Below are 25,069 nucleotides of genomic sequence, written 5' to 3'. Positions count from 1 at the left end.
GAGGGGTATTCTGACCAGGTTGTGGAGTGATTTTGCTATGACCGCAGACAGGACAGGTACTGCTGCATCAATTGAAAGTGACAGGCGACAACATTTGTCCAGTATGGTTACTAACTATTTTTCATCCCTTATCGATGTTATCCCTCAACCGTCATTCCCATTTGATTACTGGGCATCAAAATTAGACACCTGGCCAGAATTGGCAGAATATGCATTGCAGGAGCTTGCTTGCCCGGCAGCAAGTGTCCTATCAGAAAGAGTATTCAGTGCTGCAGGTTCAATATTAACCGAAAAAAGGACTCGTCTGGCTATCCAAAATGTTGACGATCTAACATTCATTAAAATGAACCACAACTGGATTTCGAAATCTTTTGCCCCACCTTGCCCGGCCGACACCTAGCTTTCCTATGAAAAGCTCTTGCCTGTGGACTACTGTGAATTACTTTTCTAATGTCTAATTTTCTGCAGCTGATTGTCCAGCATACGACATGTTTACACCTCCCTAAATGGCCAAACTCCCCACACGGGTCCGTGGTATCGCGACTTGGCGCAAGCACCCGTGAGACTGCTGTTTGTCTGAAGAGGTGGGTGTGCTTGCTTTTGGTCGACGGCATTGCTACTGGGTCCCTCATAGTACAATAAAGTGTCTCTGGCGGTGGTGGTGCGCACCCAACGTCAGACACACTGTTGTAACATGAGGGGCCCTGGGCCTGTACCGCCGGCCACAAGAGAGTTCACCCACCCCCAGGTCAAACATTGCTCTACCACTTCCACAGTTATCTCTCACACTTCCACCAATGTTTAGTCTATGCGCTGACATCCTTCCATACCTGCCACTGACAATACCATTGTGTTGACATGTATGATGGTACTTAACATAGTCAGGGGCAGTGTCCTCTATTTACCACAGTAAATACTTTGCGCTAAATTAGTAGGTCTGAAACAACGCAGAGGATCCCACCCCTGAACCTAATGATTGCACCCTTTAGTATTTTTTTTTTTTTTTTAATGCGAGACATTCACATTTAATTGTTGTTTTTGACTACTAACTGGCAGACACTCATTACAATCGGCCTCCGTTGACCAGACCAATGCTGCCCGTGTACCCCTGGAACCTATTTTACAGTGCCTACAGCCAGCCCATTTTATTATGTTAGGCCTTCGAAGCCTGTCTTCGGTCCCTCCTTCCACTAGGCCTCCACTGACCAGACCACTGCTGCCCGTGTACCCCTGGAACCAATCATAAAGTGCCTACAGCCAGCCCATTTTATAATGTTAGGCCTTCAAAGCCTGTCTGCGGTCCCTCCTTCCACTAGGCCTCCACTGACCAGACCACTGCTGCCCGTGTACCCCTGGAACCTATTTTACAGTGCCTACAGCCAGCCCATTTTATTGTGTTAGGCCTTCGAAGCCTGTCTGCGGTCCCTCCTTCCACTAGGCCTCCACTGACCAGACCACTGCTGCCCGTGTACCCTTGGAAACAATTATAAAGTGCCTACAGCCAGCCCATTTTATTGTGTTAGGCCTTCGAAGCCTGTCTGCGGTCCCTCCTTCCACTAGGCCTCCACTGACCAGACCACTGCTGCCCGTGTACCCCTGGAACCTATTTTACAGTGCCTACAGCCAGCCCATTTTATTATGTTAGGCCTTCGAAGCCTGTCTGCGGTCCCTCCTTCCACTAGGCCTCCACTGACCAGACCACTGCTGCCCGTGTACCCCTGGAACCAATTATAAAGTGCCTACAGCCAGCCCATTTTATAATGTTAGGCCTTCGAAGCCTGTCTGCGGTCCCTCCTTCCACTAGGCCTCCACTGACCAGACCACTGCTGCCCGTGTACCCTTGGAAACAATTATAAAGTGCCTACAGCCAGCCCATTTTATTGTGTTAGGCCTTCGAAGCCTGTCTGCGGTCCCTCCTTCCACTAGGCCTCCACTGACCAGACCACTGCTGCCCGTGTACCCTTGGAAACAATTATAAAGTGCCTACAGCCAGCCCATTTTATTGTGTTAGGCCTTCGAAGCCTGTCTGCGGTCCCTCCTTCCACTAGGCCTCCACTGACCAGACCACTGCTGCCCGTGTACCCCTGGAACCTATTTTACAGTGCCTACAGCCAGCCCATTTTATTATGTTAGGCCTTCGAAGCCTGTCTGCGGTCCCTCCTTCCACTAGGCCTCCACTGACCAGACCACTGCTGCCCGTGTACCCTTGGAACCTATTTTACAGTGCCTACAGCCAGCCCATTTTATTATGTTAGGCCTTCGAAGCCTGTCTGTGGTCCCTCCTTCCACTAGGCCTCCACTGACCAGACCACTGCTGCCCGTGTACCCCTGGAACCTAATTTACAGTGCATAGAGCCTATTTTTTTATTTTTTTTAATATTAATAAAGCCATGATGGACAACGCTGTACCACGCTATGAGCTACCCAGTTGACAATTCTTTTGCGAGAAAAGCCATCCCACCCCTCCACCAGCATGTTAAAGACCGCATTGTCCTTGCATTCTGTCAATCTGTGAGTCCAAAGGTACACCTGACAACAGACACATGGACCTGTAGGCATGGCCACGGAAGGTTACGTGTCCTTTGTGGCGCAATGGGTTAATGTATTGGATGCATGGTCCACACAGGGGACAGCCTGCTAAGTCTGTCTGCAGTCCCTAACTCAAGTTGTCCTCAACTGAATACAGCAGAGCTTCTACCTTCTGGCTCTGATTAACTGCTGTTTTTTAAAAAATTGGTGGTTCCGGCCTACTTGGTGGTTCCGGCCTACTAACGGTGTCTGCCCCTCCCTGGTGTTGCCCTCAACTGAATAAAGCTGAGCTTCTACCTACTGGCTCTGATTAACTGCTGTTTTTTAAAAAATTGGTGGTTCCGGCCTACTAACGGTGTCTGCCCCTGCCTGGTGTTGTCCTCAAGTGAATAAAGCTGAGCTTCTACCTTCTGGCTCTGATTAAGTTTTTTTTTTTTTTTTTTTTTTTTTTTTAAATTGCTGGATGGGGCCTAATACCTCTGTTTGCTGCTCCCTGGTGTTTGTCCTCAACTGAATAAAGCTGAGCTTCTACCTTCTGGCTCTGATTAACTGCTGTTTTTTTTAAAATTGGTGGTTCCGGCCTACTAACGGTGTCTGCCCCTCCCTGGTGTTGTCCTCAACTGAATAAAGCTGAGCTTCTACCTTCTGGCTCTGATTAACTGCTGTTTTTTTTAAAATTGGTGGTTCCGGCCTACTAACGGTATCTGCCCCTCCCTGGTGTTGCCCTCAACTGAATAAAGCTGAGCTTCTACCTTCTGGCTCTGATTAACTGCTGTTTTTTTAAAAATTGGTGGTTCCGGCCTACTAACGGTGTCTGCCCCTCCCTGGTGTTGTCCTCAACTGAATAAAGCTGAGCTTCTACCTTCTGGCTCTGATTAACTGCTGTTTTTTTAAAAATTGGTGGTTCCGGCCTACTAACGGTGTCTGCCCCTCCCTGGTGTTGCCCTCAACTGAATAAAGCTGAGCTTCTACCTTCTGGCTCTGATTAACTGCTGTTTTTTTAAAAATTGGTGGTTCCGGCCTACTAACGGTGTCTGCCCCTGCCTGGTGTTGCCCTCAACTGAATAAAGCTGAGCTTCTACCTTCTGGCTCTGATTAACTGCTGTTTTTTTAAAAATTGGTGGTTCCGGCCTACTAACGGTGTCTGCCCCTCCCTGGTGTTGCCCTCAACTGAATAAAGCTGAGCTTCTACCTTCTGGCTCTGATTAACTGCTGTTTTTTAAAAAATTGGTGGTTCCGGCCTACTAACGGTGTCTGCCCCTGCCTGGTGTTGTCCTCAACTGAATAAAGCTGAGCTTCTACCTTCTGGCTCTGATTAACTGCTGTTTTTTAAAAAATTGGTGGTTCCGGCCTACTAACGGTGTCTGCCCCTGCCTGGTGTTGTCCTCAACTGAATAAAGCTGAGCTTCTACCTTCTGGCTTTCGGCCTATACTATCAGATATTAAACTGCATTTGGCCTACTAGTGTGGTTGGGCCCTTGAAACAGTGTCTGCTGCTCTTGGGTTTGCTACTCCACTGAACAAAGCAATGCCGCCTGTTTAGTCCTGTTACCAATTTTGAACTGCATTTAGCCTACTTTATTCTTTTGCCCTATATCTGTTTCCTCTTCATCCTGCCCATTGCCCAGCCACTGCTAGATGAGTCTGCTGGTACATTGACCTAGACCACTACATTCCCCTTATACTCTACACAGCCAGAATCTGACCCTGCTGAAAGTAAGGTTCCCCTTCCCGCATGTTATACCACCTTACACAGGGACAAAGAGGAAGGTGCAGATGAAAGTGCAGGTTCACAATTGAGTGCGTCAGAAAAGGACCTATTTGAGCTTAATTTCAATCGGCTATTAAAAAATACAACGAGAACCCTCCACTCCTGGAAGGACGCACACTTGTCATGGGTGGGCAGAAAAAATATACTAAAGAGCATAATTCTGCCAAAATTTCTATATGTATTTAACATGCTCCCAATCCAAGTCCCTTCCTCCTTCCTCTCTAAAGTGCATTCAACCTTTTTTAGTTATATTTGGCAAAATAATAAGCCACGAATCAACTCAAAAACCCTTACATTACCAAGGGAGATGGGAGGGATAAACGCTCCGGACATAATAAAATACTATCATGCTGCACACATCTCTAGAACAATTCATTGGATCAGATCTACTGAAAACAAACAATGGCTAAATATAGAACAGGAAATGTCGCCTTATCCTCTGCGTTCGATATTACTAGGACAAAACGTTGTTCTGTACCCAACAAAAATACAAAATATTCATACCTCAGCCACAATTAAAGTATGGGGAAAATATCGCCATAATTTAGCTCCTCCTATATCTCCCTTGGCAGCACTTACAGACTTACTAGAATCTCTCCCAAAACAGGCTTCGCAAATCTCAGTGGAGCACATAATAGAAGATGGTGCCCTTTTATCATTGGAAAAATTGCACAAGATTTCAGGTCTCTCAGGCCTCACATTTCTGCAGCATAGAAAACTTTCCCATATAATCAATCAATATGCCCGTCAAGCCGATCTTAATAGATCATTAACCGCTTACGAAAGATTATGTGCTGAACTGAGACCCCCTACCAAAATTTTATCAACCATATATCAATCATTAATAAAAATCGACACAACGTTGAAACGCGCCTATTTAGCCAGATGGGAGAGAGATCTAGGTTGCTCCTTTTCTGACTCACAAATCCAAAACATTTATAGAAACTCACATGGCCTCTCAAAATGTGTGAGAATCCAAGAAAATTCTTTTAAACTACTCACCAGATGGTATATCACACCCAAACAAATCCAAAAGTGGAACCCTGCTGCTTCTGCAGACTGTTGGAGATGCGGAGTGGAGGAAGGAAATTATCTACACATATGGTGGTCCTGCTCGGCATTAGCCCCCCTCTGGGAAAATGTTAACTCATTATTATGCAAACTACTACATAAGCGCATTAAGTGCGAACCAGAGAACGTATTCCTCCACTTCCCAGCTGCGACAGGTGACAAAACAACCGATAAACTAGCTCAATTCATTATAGCAGCGGGGAAATCCTTGATTCATCAACACTGGAACTCCAAAACAATACCCACTAATACCCAATTACTCCTCAAAATAGAACAATTGTATCACATCGAAGAACTGGCTGCCAAAGTCAATCATAATCTTGGAAACTTTGACCGCATCTGGAGACCTTGGACCTTATACAGAACGCAACAACCCTTTATATCTGAAATAACAGAAAAAACATCATAAACCTACTCATTGACATCACGGGTGCCGTAGTCCCTTTCCCCCACCTCCCCCCCCTCCTCCTCTTCCATTCCTACTCTTTGACCCTAATTTTCACTTCTTTGTTTTTTTTTTGTTTTGTTTTTACCCCCTCTTCCTACCATTTTACAGGTGATTTCTCTTTAAACCTGAACTGTTTGCCAATGTGTGCCAAGAATGCAGTTTATTCTATTATTTTCATTTATTACTATGAAGATATGTGTGTGTATATACTCACTAGACTGTGGCGCTTAAGGAATGGAAAATTGGCGGTTTTCTGTAATTGAAATCTATTTGTTAAAATTACCTTGTATTGATGAGCATTCATTGTTCTGTTTGTATAAACATGCTTTTCAATAAAAAGAACGTTGAAAGAAAGAAAGAAAGTGCAGGTTCCTTCATCAGGTGGGGGGGGGGGCATACTCGTTGGCGACGTCACTGGCACAGGGCCCCTCAGAGTACGCAAAAGTGTCGCTGCTGGTGGGAGGCGCCCCCGCCATGCAAACACACTGCCGTACTTTGAGGGGCCCTGTGCCAGTGCCAATGCGAACGAGTGGGCCCCCCCTGCTTGCTCAGGATCACAGCACTTGCAACGTTGAAATACTTACCTCTCCCTACTCCACCGCCGTGACGTAGTCCGCGTTTCCTGGGCCCACGAAAAACTTGAGCCAGCCCTACTCCCCCCACAACTTTTGCCAAATGACCCATAATTTCCAATGCCCAACTATTATTATAAAGTTAATTAAGATTGACAAGCTTCAGAAACAAGAATGGATGTTTTTGGCATTAAAATGGGCACTGTAGGTGTTTTCCTGGCCTCCACTCACTGCCGACTATGCTTCCCCATTGACTTGCATTGGGTTTCGTGTTTCGGTCGATCCCCGACTTTCAGCGATAATCGGCCGACTGCACTCGACTCGACTCTGGACAAAGTCGGGTTTCACAAAACCCGACTCGATCTTAAAAAAATGAAAGTCGCTCAACCCTATTCCTCACTACTTCACCACAACGCAGCTCAACATTACAGTTCTGTTTAGCAAAGGTCATTTACTCATTCCGCATCTGCTTTCTCCTTAGGGTGCCAATATGGCCAGTAGTGCTGACGCTCTGGAACTCTCACCCAGGACACTTTACTCGTCTCATGTACTCAGTCCTGTTTAGGCCCATTACCTTTTAGTGTTATAAACTCTAGGCCTTCTGGCTATGCGTTGTATCCAAGGAGTCAAGGACCCATCTCTGATAGATCACTCTATCTCTTGGTCACTTCTGCTCCGGATCTTGCCGTCTCTTTCTTTTGGTTTCCTCTCACTTAGGGACACCCAAAATGCGGCACTGCTCACTTCAGATCTTACGTCCTTACTCTATGCACACTGGGCTCTTTCTGACTTACTACCAGGAAATTGTCACTTTACCTTCAACTTATCACCTACCACTCTAAGCTAGACCAAAACATTAACTCTCATTAACCCTATTGTCAAATTACCCATATTATCAATGTCAGAAATATTATAAACACACATGACAATTCACATTATACATCACAATTCACATTATATCACGTAACATTAAACATGTTTCTTCAAGGGGGAATGTGGGCAACATGTTCATCTACTTACACCATACTTCTGCCAAACCCGGAGAAGGGAATTCCCATTGCTAGGTCCAAGCTGTATTTCTTAAAGAGGCTTCACACCAGCTGGTACTCCCCTTACAAGTAACCACCTTTTTCACCTCAAAATACTGGAAAAGGTCCCAAAGCATGCATTATTTTGGGAGAATGGCTAAGCGTGTTTTCATACTTCAATAAGTGAATTGTTTAATGTCAAGATAATTTAGTCATTTTTCATGTTGCATTGCAGCCTGTTCCACCCAAAAATATTGCCCTGGCAGCATATGTAAATATTGTTCTCAGCAGCACATTGTACTATGTAAACAGGACTTGTGCTGTCAAGAAAAACAGCAGCCTATGCACACTGATCGATGAATTACAGATTTATGGGTGCACAACTGAAGCGTGTTCTGCCTGCGAATACAAGTTATTACATGACTGCCAATCAGTAAACAAGTAGTCGATCAATGGTCGTACAGTGCTGCCGGTCGTCAGGTATAAACATACATGTACAGCTTGCTTGTGCCATTGTTTTCTATAATTAGCAATGACTGGAGAAGTTCAGAGGCTTTGCCTTTACTTGATAGGCATGGCTCCACCCTCACGTGCGCCTTGAGCAATCATTGTGCTGTCAAACCTGTAGCGTGGAGTTATTAACTGTGTAATCAGCTTTTGTCATTCTGGAGTTTATTTAGGACAGTTCTTATAATGATCACAGTCAGGAATTACGGAACAGGAGTGACACGTAGTATCTGCAACAACCACAGGTGAGTAGTCTATATATTACATACCGTATATTATAACAGGTAACAAAATCCCAGCCTTATCTGTGATCGTTTAGTGAAGTCTCATATGACAGGGTTCTCTTCTGTCACTGCATTTCTTGGTAGATAACCTTTAAGAAGAAGTATGCAGCATGCATAACAAATATTTCCCTAGGTACATTTTATCATCATTAAGGGGGTACTCCCATGATGGTAATTTATGGTAGATCTATGATAGATAAATGTCTGACAGATGAGGGTACCTTCCGCCTTAGCAGCCTGTACCTATCTGACATCATCTGTTTCTGTGTGCAGTGGAAAGGTGTCCTTGATTGTAACGATGTAGGTTAGGGCATTCCCTGAGGGTTGGGGGAACTCCCAGTAGGGCCAGGGTTTAGGGGTGTATTTCAGATTCAAGTCATTCTTAAGGCTCCACCATCATTACCAAAGCACATTAAAGGAGTTCTCCAAAAATGTGATAAAATGGCTACATTGTGTAATTCTAACTGCAGCCCACCCTCATCATCGTGTCTGAAGAAACACAGTTTCCAAGACGTGTCTCAACTGACAGAGGCGTTATATCATAAACACACATACCTGTGTTAGCCGAGGAGAATGGCTGTGATCTCAGAAGACTATGTACTGAGGACTGAGGCTGTAGAAACAAATCCTTGTTCTCAGTCTGCCGAGGACAAGATTTAGTTCTTCTCCTATCACAGCTCTTCATCGGGATGTGTGCTTGAAATAGATCGCCTCTGTCAGTTGAGACACAGTTCTTGGGAGCGATGTTTCTTCAGACTGCAGCCGGCCTTTACATATTATTAGAAGGGGATGCTGTTTCAATTACACAATGGGGGCCATTTTATCACATTCACGGAGAACCCCTTTAATAACAATTTATATAGTGCAAACATATTCAGCAGCACTTTAAGAAGTTAGAAAGCAGAAGTGAAGATCATAGACAATTGAAAAATGCTTTTTTTAACAATAATCTTTGTATCTAGCAGTCATGTGAATTTTCTGCATGCCAGTATGTATTATTCTGTGACATGCCAACCCAGATATGTGGAACTTCATCTGACACGATGTATGTGACGAGCTGTCTACCATCATGTCAAGAAGCTAGAAGTGATGCACCACACTCTCTGTTTGTTCTCCTCCTTTAACTCTTGCACTGCTGATGCTCAAAGACATCAGGTGAAGTGAAGTGAAGTCAGCACATAGTGAGATGTTTTCTTGCTGATGTGCACTAGTTAAGACAATTTTTGTATTTCCTCCGGCTTCTCAGAAACCTCTCTGGGATGTCTGCAACAATGACGTATGTCCAGACAAATGCGCACAACTGTTGTGTGTTTCTGTGAATGATCCTCTGTATACTCCATGATCACTATACGCCATGTTGTACTCATACACAACACAAGGAAAAAGGGTAAGGGTTTTTTTTTCGGGGCCCACCTTGTATATAATCTTACCCTAAAGTACTACCCCAGTAGAACATGACTGGAACATCACTTCATGATCCAAAAGTTGGCAATTAATGCCCTTGTTATGGGTGTGTGGACTGGTGGTCCAATATTCATGGATGGAAATATGGCCCCACCTATTTCTTGTCCAGGCTCAAGCTCCGGGTTTTGTTTCCTTCCATTGTGACTGTCACCCTCTGGGTTAGTCAGGGTTTTGGTGGTAGCCTGGAAAGCACCAATGATCTCATCAACCTAGGTCTTTAAAAGCCAGTTCAGGCAGCCACCCACTGCCCAAATATTCATGAAGTATAGCATTGCTACCACATACTTTTCTTCAAGTTAGCCTTATTTTTCTATAGAGTCTGCTGCAGTCACATGTATAAATATTTCCAGCTACTCCTATCTGCAATCTGGAAACTAGCTACTATTTCCAAGCTCAGTTCTGCAACCCCTGGTGCTAGTGCACTAATTTCTGATGTCAAGTTTTGTTAACAAGCTCATCTCTGCTATCCTGATGCTATCCACTTCTGCAACTCTGCAATTCCTGAAAGCAACTGCATCTCTGCAAGCAAGTTTCTGGTTTGCCTATACATATCTTCTTTTCCTGTATGTAACTGCATCTAAGCAAGCAAGATATCAGTTTAAGTACACATCTTTGCTCTTATGTAAGGTACAGTGCCTTGCGAAAGTATTTGACCCCCTGGAACTTGTCAATGTTTTCCCACATATCATGCTTCAAACATAAAGATACCAAATGTAAATTTTTGGTGAAGAATCAACAACAAGTGGAACACAATTGTGAAGTTGAACGAAATTTATTGGTTATTTTACATTTTTGTGGAAACTCAAAAACTGAAAAGTGGGGCCTGCAATATTATTCAGCCCCTTTACTTTCAGTGCAGCAGACTCCCTCCAGAAGTTCATTGTGGATCTCTGAATGATCCAATGTTGTCCTAAATGCCTAATGATGATAAATATAATCCACCTGTGTGTAATCAAGTCTCCGTATAAATGCACCTGCTCTGTGATAGTCTCAGGGTTCTGTTTGAAGCACAGAGAGCATCATGAAGAACAAGAAACACAACAGGCAGGTCCGTGATACTGTTGTGGAGAAGTTTAAAGCTGGATTTGGATACAAAATGATTACTGTGTGGCTGGCACTCATCTATGGTCCTCTGTGGTCACTATTCCATGGATAGTCTATGGTTATTACTATGTGGTTGGCACTAATCGGAGGCGCCTTTATAATCACAATCTTGTGTCTGGTGGTCTATTGGCTCTACTGTGTGGCAGATACTAATCTGTGGTCACTATGGCCGCTGTTTTATGGGTAGTCTATGGGCAATACTATGTGACTGTGCCCCCATTATGGGCACTATCTTTTCATTGGTCTTTGGGAAATAATATGCGGCTGGCACTAATTTGTGACCCCTTATGGTCACTATTCAATGGCTGGTCTATGGGTACTACTTTGTTGCTGGTACTTATCTGTGCCCCCCTATGATCACTATTCTGTGGTTGGTCTATAGGCATTACTATGTGGCTGATACTATTATGTGCGGCCTATAGGCAATACTATGCCACTGGCAATGATCCGCGTCCCCTTTATGGCCACTAAACTCTGGGCATGGCTTAATATGTACATTTTGGTTTCCTATGTACATATATATGACTATCTGCTTTTTGGCAAACTTGTTTAGTCAGTGGGAGTCCACCTATCACGTCCCATTTATAATACTAATTCACCTATATGTGACAGAGGGGCTTTTGGGTCACTTCAGGCTCTAGGACAAAAGATGTGACTTTCTCTACATCCTCTACAAGTACAATCCTCCATGTGTGGCCACCTCTCTGCTGCAATTGGGGAACACTAGACATTATATTCTGAAACACTGCCCTTGGACAGAATCAAGGGCCACATCTGGGGCCCATAAAATGTGGCCAGCTTCCAATTACCAGTTCACACGTTGTGATTTCCTTGTATTTAGGTGTGCATTGACGTGACAGGTGACTACCTAAGGATGGCAAAAATTTGACTGCAGGCTAATATTACCGGTGCCACATCACCGGTGCTGAATATTACATATGGTAGCAGCCTATTATTAACTGACAAATTCTCCCAAGGTAATTGTATGACCTATATTTTTTTCCTCTGTGCATTGCATCCGGCATTTGAAAATGTGGACAAGCACTGGAATATTCATTATGTCCCATAAACAACAGATTCTAATATGTGTCTGAATTGGAAAATACATACAACTGATATATAGGGTGCTTCATAACAAAATTTTGGAAAGGGAGTTCTGTCCCATTAAATTAAAATACAATTATGCTGACAAAATTTTGTCTTTCTACTTCAATAAAGACATAGGGGCTGATTTATTAAAGTCTTTACGCCAGAATCCTGAGGTAAAACGCCATATGTCAGACACAATATTTTTACGCTACTCAAAGGGTGCACAAAAATGTGACTTTTTCAGGCAATTCTCGGTCAACTACACCAATATGGGTGTCCTATGGGAGGGGAAATTCAGTCAAATTCATAAAAAGTTACGCCACTTTAGTGGCATAACTTGAGAAATGTATTCTAGTCTGGAGTACATTTCTGATGCCATTGCATGCCAGTTAAGAGAGGTGCCTATTGAATTAGACGTAAACCTCTTCATTAACGCCAGTATTAGGTCACATTCACACGATCAGTTTTTGGTCAGTATTTTACCTCAGTATTTGTAGCCAAAACCACGAGTGGGTGAAAAATACAGAAGTGGTGACGTGTGTCTATTATATTTTTCCTCTAAGGCTGGCGTCACACTAGCGTGCTTTATGGACGTATGAGAGATGCAGAAAATACGGATTGCATACGGTACAATGATTCTCTATGTCCCAGCTCCTATCTGCCGTATTTTACGCATCCGTATTATATGGTCTTGTTCGGCCGTAGAAAATCGCAGCATGCTGCGTTTGTCACCGTATTGTGCAAAAAATACACCAATGAAAGTCTATGGGGGCGAGAAAAATACGGATTACACACGGACCAGCAGTGTGACTTGCGAGAAATACGCCAGACATCTCCAGGTACAAGGAAATGTGCCAAGCCCTCAATCAGGAAGCTCAGACATGCTAATTAGCTGAAAAAGCCACACAGACATCCCGGAAGTCTGGCGCTGACCTCCACGGAGTTGCAAGCAGCATGGCAAGCATCATCAACGTGGATATGCTCCTCATCCTGGTCCAAGAAAGGCCTGAAATCTGGGACCAGCGGGATCCAAATTATTCCAACCGGGCCAGGAAAGAGGCAGCTTGGAGGACCATCTGTGGGATTCTATTCCCAGATTATGTCCAACGGCCACGTGTGGAGCAGACACAACTTTGTAAGTACCCTCATGTTGCGACATTAATTAACCTTGAAAAATGCTTGACCTACATGATTTCTGGCAGATTTTTTTTGCTTAGTGTGGTTAATTTTTTGGAATTTTTGTTCAAAAACAAAGATGATGAGCATGAGAAAGTGTTTACGTACATAGATAATATAGATAATATAGATGTTGCGTTGGGTACTATTTTTGTTAACGCCAGACTGGTACAGAGGGGAGTGAACCCTGTCCTTGTGTTGTTTCATTTTATTGTGTATAATGTATTTGCTGTTTTAAGCAATTTAAACTTTAGGGAAATCATTTAAGAAGGCTTTTTATTAGCATAGTTAAAATATGAACAATCAATGGCAACTGTTTTAAGCAATGTGCAGAATGACCTTATAGAATATTTGTTACCATGTCATTGCAGTGGATGATGTTATGACACGATGGCGCAGCATCAGGGACCAATATCGGCGGGAAAGGCAGCAGCGGGCAAGAAGTGGCTCAGCAGCAACAACCAAAAAAAGAAAGTACATATACTATGATCGACTTTCTTTTTTGGATCCCAGTATGGATCTAAGAAAGTAAGTAAAAACATCACAACACAATTATTATTCTTATTATTACTATTATTATTATATTTTATTGTTATAGCGCCATTTATTCCATGGCGCTTTACATCTAAGGAGGGCTATACAGAATTCAAAAAAGGTAAATAATCTTAACCAATCCAAGTCAGAACTGGTACAGGAGAGAGGACCCGCCCGCAAAGCCTCACAATCTACAAGGGATGGGTGAGAATACAGTAGACAAGGGTAGAGCTGGTCATGCAATGTTTTGGTCGATTGTTGGTGAATGCTGGTTATATGCTTGTCGGAAGAGGTGGGTCTTCTGGCTCTTTTTGAAGCTTTCAATGGTAGGCGAGAGTCTGATGTGTTGTGGTAGCGGGTTCCAGAGTAGGGGTGATACACAAGATAAATCTTGTATACAATTGTGTGATGAGGAGATAACAGGGTAGTAGAGAAGGAGATCTTGTGAAGATCGCAAGTTGCGTGTAGGTAATTACCAGGAGACGAGGTCACAGATGTCTAATAAACTTATGTTAGAAAATGACTCAACTATTTTTTTTTTTATTTTTTTTTTTTCATACCAGAACACAGTCCAACCTCACTGAGAGGGAGACTGGGTCGGACTCGGAGGTTGTAATAGATCTGGTTGCTGTTGATGAAGAGGTGGCAGGCCCATCTTTGTCCTCTTCTACCGCCATCCTTCCTGGGCCATCGGCTTCTGCATCACAAGAGACAGGAACAAGTTTCCAAGATGCAGCACCAACAACATCAACAGCACCTGATCCTGGAAGCCAGGAAGAAGAGCATGGACACTGCAGCAGCCCTACTGGCCCACTGGTGTCCTCCCCACAGGCAGCTGGGGCTTTACGCAGAGGCGTAGAAGGAGAGAGCTGCAAGCCACTAGGAGGGAAGTGGACGCTGGGGTCCTCAATTATTTGGCCAGGGCAGCCACGGATGATGGTGAGGAGGCCTTTGCTCGCAGCCTGGCCCGGTACCTTCATCCCATTCCCCGTGAGGTGAGGCTACGTGTGAGAGGGTGTATTCAAATCCTGATTGATTTAAGCACCGCCCCAAATGACCCCTATGAGGTTTTTGAATTTATTGAGAGAAGGCAGCTTTCACCACATAACCTCTTGCGCCTTCCACGAAATCAACAGGTGCATGGTCAATCAGGATTTTAAGCACCTCCTCCACGTGTGCCTACACCTCAACCCCTCCCAACCCAAAATCAACCAAGGCCAGCACCGTACCATATGGCAGCCTACAACCAACCTTCCCAATATGGCCACTTTTCCATACCCAGTGCTGTAGGCTGGTCCCAACCTGGGTTTGGACGACATGGCCATTTTGGGGGTGGGTATGAGTCCAGCCAATATGTTCCTCAGCATGAGGGCCAGAGACAAGTTCCTTATGGCCAATACCCAACTGGCCAATATGAACAAGGCCTGTATTTTGATCCGCCACACACAGCATCCACACAGGCTGAAGGACAATTGGCCCAACAAAGGCCACCTGAGCAGGACCCTGAGCTGCCGCCATCACCTCCACCAACTTCCAGAAATCTGTAATCAAAAGTTTTTTTTGTTTTTATTTGTTACGTGTAACCATGTTTTGGTTACCTTTGTGCTGTAATTGCAGTTTGTTCTTTTGTGGTTTAAAAAAAAAAAAAAAACTAAAAAAAAAACCATATAAAACAAATATGGTTGAAAGTTTACAACAAAAGGCTTTTGCTCTTAGTAAAAAATGTTGTCAAAAGCCAATTGACGTTTGTGGGACAATCATTCTTACATCACACGCATATGCTCTGTTCATAAGCATCTGGTAATTAAGTAAAGACAACACACAGAGTACAGTTTCTGTATGAAACCAAATTTATATGGTGCAAATATGTTTTGAAAATAAGGAAATCACAACTGAGAAACAGCATAATCTTGCCAGGGAGTAGAACCCTGAGGAGAAACAAAATAATTTGTGAAAATATCTCTCACTTTGATTCCAGAAAGGGGACGGTGCGGAGGAGGGCCATGTGGTGTAGGGCTACTCACATTGGGCAGCATTTCTTCACCAACAACAGATGATGGACAATCATGAAGTCTAGTGAAATTGTGCAAAACAACACACGCTTTAATTACTTCATTAATAGTAGCCTCACTCAGCTGAATGGCAGACTGGAGGAGACGCCATTTGGCACACAGAATCCCAAGGACACACTCCACCAGTCTACGAGCCCTGGAAAGCCTCAAATTAAAAACACTCCGCCGGTGATCCAGGTTGCTCCTGGGATAAGGCCTCATGACATTCCTTGTCAATTGGAAGGCCTCATCTCCCACAAGAACATATGGCACTGGTTGAGCATTGGAGCCTGGGAGTTGTTGTGGTGGTGGGAGGTCTAACTGGTTTTCACGTAGCCGTCGACCCATAATGGATGAATTGAAGACCCTTGAGTCTCCTGTTCGCCCATAGGCCCCAATGTCTACAATTATAAACCTGTAGTTACTGTCAACTACAGCTAACAGAACTACAGAGAAAAACTGCTTATAATTGTAGAATTGGGACCCAGAGTTCGGCAGCTTAGGTACCCTGATATGTTTCCCATCCAGGGCTCCAATGCAGTGTGGGAAGCCACAGGTGTCATTGAACCCACGGGCTATTTTTAGCAAATCAGCCATTTTGGGCTCAGGCATAACAAGTTCATGTAGTTTGTCCCATATTTGAATACATGTTGAGCACACAATGCCAGAAATCATGCAGCGACCAATGAGAAACTCCAGGTGTAGTCCCGCATAAGACAAGCCAGTTGACAGGAAGCTGAAAGGACCCAAAAAAACATATTAGGTAACCATATTGTAAAAACACTGGAATATCAATGAAATTTATCAATATTTACCTAGTGTACATACGTAGAACATTCAAAATATATCTTTATCTTGTGGTTTGCTCCTAAGTAGCACATATTTTTGAAAATAGCTGATAGCAAACAACCCAGAAAAATAAAACATCATCAACATACAGTATGTGAGGATGTTGAATACATACCGTAAGGTAAGGAGAAGACGCTCCTCTGCGGATATGCTTTTTCGCATCCTGGTATCCAGATACGTGAGTCCTGGACGTACTGTCTCCAACAAGATATCAAATGTTGGTATGGTTATTCGACAGTATACGTAAAACTTATCAGGATGTGCACGCTGAGCTGTATAGAGCCTCTGAAAATGGCCTTTAGTGAGGCGTTGGGTCAAAAGAGGATGCACCCACAATCTTCTCCTCCTTCGCGGATCTACAATCACAGGGTATGGCTGCCCAAACCGACGCGACAAGACCCAGTTAAACAAAACCCGCTGAGTTGGGGTGAAGTTCAGTAGGTCAGACATGGTGCAAACGTTACCACAACACACCAACAGATGCACAACCACAAAATGGCCATATAGGAGGGTGCCACCTGTTGTAGAGGCCTTAAATAGGGTTGCTGATGGTGATTTAAATTAATTTCAGCCTCAAAAACCGTTAAATGTCCATTTTGTCAGCTTGCGTGGAAAAACGCATTACGGATGTCATACGGATTACATAACCAACATTACATGCGCAAAATACGCGACCACACCTTGCCAACGGATTGCATATGGATCACCTTTTCTGGATTTTTGAAGCGTATTACGGCCATAAAATACGGACCGTATTTCCCTACACTGAGTGTGACGCCAGCCTAATTGTTCCACTCCTGATGTTGACTACAAATACTCATCCAAAATACTGACCAATTACTGAATGTGTGAATGTGGCCTTAAAAAATTGTTCCCATAATGCTTGCTCTGAGGTTGCCATGGTAATTTCAAGAGAATACAGGTCCATATACACACTAGAGAAAAGTCATCCGAAACCTGACTATTCTGACTATTTTGGTGGGACCGGCCGACCATCTATTGTCGATTTTCTCACCATGCAGATTATGTTGGAGAGAGAGGGACAGGACAAGGTGAATGTCAACACCTCATCCTTTTTTCCTCAGATGTAAGGCACCACCAGAAATGATTGGTGGCGGCTTCCTCCAGTCTTCCCATAGAGGCCACAGAAACACTGGGCCGAGCTAAGTGCTCATATGCATAGCAACTTGGGAGAGATTGTTGCCGGTGTAACAGGCCAGATTAACCCCCCGCCCAGAATATACCCGGGGTTAAAGTGGCCTAGGCCAGATTATACCCCGGGTATATTCTGGCCTAGCCCAAACTATACCTTGGGGTATAAATGGGACTAGTCCAGTTTATACCCCTCTGGGACAGATTATACCCCGGGTATATTCTGGCCTAGCCCAAACTATACCCCGGGGTACAAATTGGACTAGTCCAGTTTATACCCCTCCAGGTCAAAATATACCCCAGCTACTGTAGATCAGATTTTTCAGGCTTTTGAGAACCATTGAGTGACATTATTATTATTATTCATTTTTATAGCGCCATTTATTCCATGGCACTTTACATGTGAAATACGGGGCAAATATAGACAAATACATTAAACATGAGCAAAAACAAGGCACACGGGTACATAAGGAGGGAGGACCCTGCCCGCGAGGGCTCCCAGTCTGCAGGGGATGGGTGATGATACACTAGGAGAGGGTAGAGCTGGTTGTGACATTCTTAATAACGGGGCCCCAGGCAGCACACAGGGGCCCCGGGCAGCACACAGGGGCCCCAGGAAGCGCACGGGGCCACAGGCAGTGCATGGGGCCCCAGGCAGCGCACAGGACCCCAGGCAGCCCACAGGGGCCTCAGGCAGCCCACAGGGCCCCATGCAGCCCACAGGGCTCCAGGCAGTGCAAAGGGGCCCAAGGCAGCGCACAAGGGCCCCAAGCAACGTACAGGGCCCCAGGCAGTGCACAGGGCCCCAGACAGAACACAGGGCCTCATGCAGCCCACAGGGCTCCAGGCAGCGCATGGGGCCCCAGGCAGTGCACAGGGGCCACAGGCAGCGCATGGGGTCCCAGGCAGGGCACAGGGGCCCCAGGCAGCACACAGGGGCACACTTTTGGTGTTCTTGAGCAGAATGGATGTTGGTACTTACAGTTGAGAGGATCCTGTTATGAATGGTTGTGAGTGTATTTAGCACATCAGGGTTGGCATCATCTGAAAGAGACATGACATCCACAGTGTCATTTGCTGATGGATTGAGGTCAATAGGAAGCTTAGCCTTTCGTCCATACATGACCTCAAATAGAGTGCACTTGGTTGAGGCATGCACAGATGTGTGATAGGCAAACAAAACACCAGGGATGAACTGGTCCCAGTTGGTTCCTTGGTCATTGACAAGCTTGCAAAGAGATTCTTTGAGTGTTCGATTGTCACTTTCCCGCTGGCCATTTGTGGGTGGTAGGCAGATGAAATGCGGGGATCTGTTTTAAAATGATCCATCAGGTTGTCGATGATCGAGTTCACAAACTCTCTTCCCTGGTCGCTAATCAGAGTGTCCATACACCCTAAGTGGCAAATAATGTTGCACAAAAATGTTGCTACTGACATGGCACCCTTGTCTGGAACAGGTGTTGCTTCAGTCCACTTCGAGAAATGATCAGTGACAGCAACTATATATTTGTTGCCGTTTGATGTTTCCTGAAGAGGACTGATCATATCAATCCCAACTAAGCTCCATACTTTTCCAGGCACTGGTATACTGTTGAGTGGTGGATAGTGTTGAGCATTCCGATACCGCAAGTATCGGGTATCGGCCAATACTTGCGGGTATCGGAATTCCGATACCGAGATCCGATACTTTTGTGGTATCGGGTATCGGTATCGAAACAACATTAATGTGTAAAATAAAGAATTAAAATAAAAAATATTGCTATACTCACCTCTCCGACACAGCCTGGACCTCACCGAGGGAACCGGCAGCGTTCTTTGCTTAAAATGCGCACGTTTACTGCCTTCCGTGACGTCATGGCTTGTGATTGGTCGCGTGCCGCCCATGTGGCCGCGACGCGACCAATCACAGCAAGCCGTGACGTAATTTTCAGGTCCTGAATGCCTAATTCTAGGCATTCAGGATTTTAAAATTACGTTCCGGCTTGTGATTGGTCGCGTCGCGGTCACATGGGCGACGCGACCAATCACAAGCCGTGACGTCACGGGAGGCAGGAAACGCGCGCATTTTAAAATTACGTCACGGCTTGTGATTGGTTGCGTGCCGCCCATGTGACCGCGACGCGACCAATCACAGCAAGCCGTGACGTAATTTCAGGTCCTGAATGCCTAATTCTGCATTCAGGACCTGAAAATTACGTCACGGCTTGCTGTGATTGGTCGCGTCGCGGTCACATGGGCGGCACGCAACCAATCACAAGCCGTGACGTAATTTTAAAATGCGCGCGTTTCCTGCCTCCCGTGACGTCACGGCTTGTGATTGGTCGCGTCGCCCATGTGACCGCGACGCGACCAATCACAAGCCGGAACGTAATTTTAAAATCCTGAATGCCTAGAATTAGGCATTCAGGACCTGAAAATTACGTCACGGCTTGCTGTGATTGGTCGCGTCGCGGCCACATGGGCGGCACGCGACCAATCATAAGCCGTGACGTCATGGAAGGCATTAAACGCGCGCATTTTAAGCAAAGAACGCTGCCGGTTCCCTCGGTGAGGTCCAGGCTGCGTCGGAGAGGTGAGTATAGCAATATTTTTTATTTTAATTCTTTATTTTACACATTAATATGGATCCCAGGGCCTGAAGGAGAGTTTCCTCTCCTTCAGACCCTGGGAACCATCAGGATACCGTCCGATACTTGAGTCCCATTGACTTGTATTGGTATCGGGTATCGGTATCGGATTAGATCCGATACTTTGCCGATATCGGCCGATACTTTCCGATACCGATACTTTCAAGTATCGGACGGTATCGCTCAACACTAGTGGTGGAGCTTCTTTGCTGATTTTGGGACATGTGACAAAACATTTTTGACAGGCTTTGACATGTTGGTAAACATCATTCTTCATTCCCTTCCAGTAATAAGAAATTTTGGCAAATGTGAGAACCTCCTTTTTTCCATAGTAAATTATCCCTCTCTCTGCTCGATATGGCTTAGATGTTTGTCTAAACTGGGACTTGGCATTTGACCGTTTCTCTGGAGGTAGATCGTAGATCCACTGGGGGTACTTTTGTTCTGTTGCAGTGTAGATTCTCAAAAGCTGATCATATAGTTGGTCTTCCATTGTTCTCAAAATTGGAAAACGTTTTTTTTGGAGGTGTTCCAAGTTCACTTTATGTACCTTATCAGGATAGAATAGGAACTCACACTGGAGAACTAAGGCTATGTTCACACGGTGCGGTTTTTGCTGCGGATCCGCAGCGGAATTGCACTGCGGATCCGCAGCAGTTTTCCATGTAGGTTACAGTACAATGTAACCCAATGGAAAAAAGGACCCGCTGTGCCGACGATCCTTTTTTCCACAGGCAAAGCCGCAGCGGTTTTGCCTGCAGAAAAAAGAAGTACCATGTCAATTCTTTCTGCAGATTCCGCTGCGGGTTTCCAGCAGCACCAATAGGAAACTGCATTTGGAAACCCGCAGTGGAATCCGCAGAAGAAAAAGGATCAAAAACCGCAGCTAAAATCAGCGCTGAATTTAGCTGCGGTTTTTCAAAACAGGACCTGAAAAAAAAAGGATGAAAAAAAGGATCGTGTGAACGTAGCCTAAAGGTGCATATCATAGAGAGCAGGGAGAAATACATAACAAGTTACAACACATAACATTAACTATGCACTGATGGAACTGCACCATCTACTGTCAGTTCAATGTAATGCCTCCAACACATGCTATAAGTCTAGTCCACCCGTTCCCTTGCACTAGATTTGCTGCTGATTTTCACCAGGGAAAACATCAGCTGTCAATCTGCATCAAAATCCGCATCCCAACGATGTGGATTTTTTTGTGCAGAAGCTCAACAGATTTCTCCATGTCACGTGGAAGAGGGAAATCTGCTGCAGACTGCATGAAAATCTGACAAAAGCCGCATGAAATGGTATATGGTTTGTGTATGTGCATCTATATATATACTGTAGCACTACAGCCGCAAAAACACACTAATATTCTGCCCTAGAGGAGTATAGACCATGGGTATATTATACCTAGGCCAGATTATACTCCTCCGGGCCAGAATATACCCCTGCTGCTGTAGATCAGATTTTTCACGCTTATGAGAACCATTGAGTGATGTACTCAAGAACGGGGCCCCAGACATCGCACAGGGGCCCCAGACATCGCACATCACACAGGGGCCCTAGACATCTTAGGCTAGTTTCACATTTGCGCACGGCTGTGTACGCTCTTAGTGAAGCCCCGCCCACTGCCGCGCCCACCAGTTAAGCTCTGCCCAGGTACACATGCAGCCGCATGCGGCCTGCCTACCCTATCTTTTTCATTGGGTACGCAGGCCCTGCGGATGTTTGCGTTTGCATTCGCTTGTGTTGTTTTGACGATTCGGTGAACGCTAGAAAATCCAACTTGTTGCCTTCGCTGCTTGTTGCAGCACCGTCAAAAGAACGTGGGCGGAGCTTAACCGGCGGGGCACAGCAGTGGTCAAGGCTTCACTGAGAGCGTACGCATGCACACGGCTGTACGCAAATGTGAAACTAGCCTTACAGGATTGAGTGATATACTCAAGAGCAGGGCCCCAGACATCGCAAAGGGGGTCCCAGACAGCGTACAGTGGGTCCCAGATAGCACACAGGGGGTCCTAGACAGCGCACAGGGGACATGAGCTCTGTCTATTTCCCCCGCACGCTATCTCTTACCCATTGCTCACTGTCTCTGCCCCCCTGTGCGCTATCTGGGACCCCCTGTGGGCTGCCTGGGGTCCTGTGGGCTGCCTGGGGCTTCTGTGGGCTGCCTGGTGCCCTGTGTTCTGCCAGGGGCCCCGTGTGCTGCCTGGGGCCCCTGTGGGCTGCCTGGGGTCCTGTGCGCTGCCTGGGGCCCCGTGCACTTCCTGTGGCCCCTGTGCTCTTCCTGGGGCGCCTCTGTGCTGCCTGGGGCCCCTCTGTGCTGCCAGGGGCCCCTCTGTGCTGTCCTGTTGCCCTGTGCACTGCCTGGGCCCCCGTGCACTTCCTGTGGCCCCTGTGCTTTTCCTGGGGCCCCTCTGTGCTGCCTGGGGACCCTCTGTGCTGCCTGTTGCCCTGTGCGCTGCCTGGGGCCCCTGTCCTCTTCCTGGGGTCCCTCTCTGCCGCCTGGGGCCCTGTGTGCTGCCTTGGGCCCCTGTGTGCTGCCTGAGGCCCCTGTGGGCTTCCTGGGGCCCCTGTGCGCTGCCTGGGGCCCTGTGCACTGCCTGGGGCCCCGTGCACTGCCTGGGGCCCTATGTGCTGCCTGGGGCCCTGCGCGCTGCCTCGCTACCTGGGGCAACTGTGTACTGACTGGGGCCCTTTGCGCTGCCTGGGGCCTTGTGCACTGCCTTGAGCCTGTGCACTACCTGGGGCCCCGTTTGCTGTCTGGGGCTCCGTTATTGATTATATCACTCAATGGTTCTCAAAAGGCTGAAAAATCTGATCTACAGCAGCTGGGGTATGTTCTGACCTGGAGGGGTATAATCTGGATTTTAGGCTACATGTACTTCCTGTCAGGTGACCTACATTCTAATAACATATTTCAAACTATGGAGGTCACATGACAGGAAGTACATGGCCCTAACAGCCTGATGTTACCATGGCAGCCCCAGAGTGAGCACAATTACATAGATACAGAGAAAAGTAGAGATTACTAAGCCTCAGTTTTCGGGGCTGTGGTGGAGAAGTTCAGGACCAGGTCAACATTTTAGAAAGGTGTAATAGAATAAGCAACATTCTGATGTCCTCATAATTTTCACCATGTATCTTTCTCCTCAGACCGTAACGCCAAGAATGTCATCTACATCGTCCGCGCTCTTGTTATTTCAGCTCCTTCTCGGCCTATTCAATCCATACCTGTCGACTTGTCAAAAATGGGAATCTTTTAAGAGACACCAGATCACCAGCTCCGCGGTGATCAACTGCGCTGCTGTCATGGCAGGAGAATGCCTGGAGAAGCAAAGCTTCATCTACACAGATCCGAGAATCCTGGAGAATGTCTGCAAATATATCACCGGACAGAAAAACATCAGCAAAAGCAAAGAATTCAGAGTCAGCACCTGTAAGAAAATACCGAACACATCCTGCAGCTATGGGAACGCAGAAGTCCAACTTGGGGTGATATGTCTGACCTGCCGAAACAGGAAACCGGTCCAACTTGTTAAAATGGGAAATTGTTAGAATCGGCTTCAATTCTCGCAATGTTTGACTTTGGGGTAAAATACGATGGTATCAATAAAAACATCAGCTGGCCATAAGACACTAAACCATTTCTTAACTTCCTTTTCTTAGGCCGTATTCACACTTGTGCTGTGGTTTTTCGTCTTCATATCCACCAAAACTCACAATAAAAATCTTTTCTGATTCTTGCATTTTTACTGTGCTGCTTTTTCTTCTTCTTTTTGCTATCTTTTTAGTGCTGATTTGAACCAGGAGGTTTACCGTATTTATGCATTTTTTTTTAGCACTGAAAAATTTTGATTTTTTAACTGCGTTTTTTTTTTATAAGCGATTATACATCTTGGGAGGAGAGAAGGAAAAAAAAAAGCAAGCACAAAAATTAAAATGCCCGATCCTGCAAGGGTTAATCTATGATACCATATACTGAAAAATGGAAATAAAAAAAAAATCTTCATATAACTAGTAAAATGGCGGGTCTGAAACTTTTTATTAGGTCGCAGGCTGATATAATAATCCATCTGCATTAACCAAATGCAGCAGTTGCTATTGGAATATAAAATTACGTTACGGTGATGAGTATTTGAGGAATTTTTGATACTGCAGATTTTCTGCACCTATTTGCTAAATTATGTTACTTGCAGTTTTTTTTTCATGGTATTTTTGAGTTTTTTTACACTTTTTTTGTCTCTGGTTGGTCATGTTTTAACCTTTTTACAACCTATGACGTATAGGCACCACATAGGTCGCCTCCCTCCCTTCAACTTGCAGCTTCAAGTCTCCTAAGAAGACAATTGAAGCCAGTAAAAAGTTAAAAAAAAGTTTTAAATATATATATACTAGATGGTGGCCCGATTCTAATGCATCGGGTATTCTAGAATATGCATGTCCACGTAGTATATTGCCCAGCCACGTAGTATATTGCCCAGCCACATAGTATATTGCCCAGTTACGTAGTATATTGCCCAGTGACGTAGTATATTGCCCAGCCACGTAGTATATTGCCCAGTGACGTAGTATACAGCACAGAGCCATGTAGTATATTGCCCAGTTACGTAGTATATTGCCCAGTGACGTAGTATATTGCCCAGCCACGTAGTATATTGCCCAGTTACGTAGTATATTGCGCAGTGACGTAGTGTACAGCACAGAGCCATGTAGTATATTGCCCAGTTACGTAGTATATTGCCCAGTGACGTAGTATATTGCACAGTGACGTAGTATATTGCCCAGTTACGTAGTATATTGCGCAGTGACGTAG

At 45.3% G+C, this 25,069-nt stretch overlaps 1 long non-coding RNA gene across 1 annotated transcript; it reads left to right on the top strand.

The window, feature by feature from the left end:
* The first annotated feature begins 7,975 nt into the window (after positions 1-7,975).
* Positions 7,976-24,002, top strand: LOC143806070 (uncharacterized). Its single transcript, XR_013221379.1, has 2 exons — positions 7,976-8,171; positions 23,410-24,002. It is a non-coding gene; the product is annotated as an uncharacterized LOC143806070 (long non-coding RNA).
* The last annotated feature ends 1,067 nt before the right edge of the window (positions 24,003-25,069 follow it).

The sequence above is a fragment of the Ranitomeya variabilis genome, chromosome 2 (genome assembly GCF_051348905.1).
Source record: "Ranitomeya variabilis isolate aRanVar5 chromosome 2, aRanVar5.hap1, whole genome shotgun sequence".
NCBI classification, from domain to species: domain Eukaryota; kingdom Metazoa; phylum Chordata; class Amphibia; order Anura; family Dendrobatidae; genus Ranitomeya; species Ranitomeya variabilis.
Note: the sequence above shows the minus strand (reverse complement) of the source record. Positions and strands in the feature narration are given on the sequence as shown.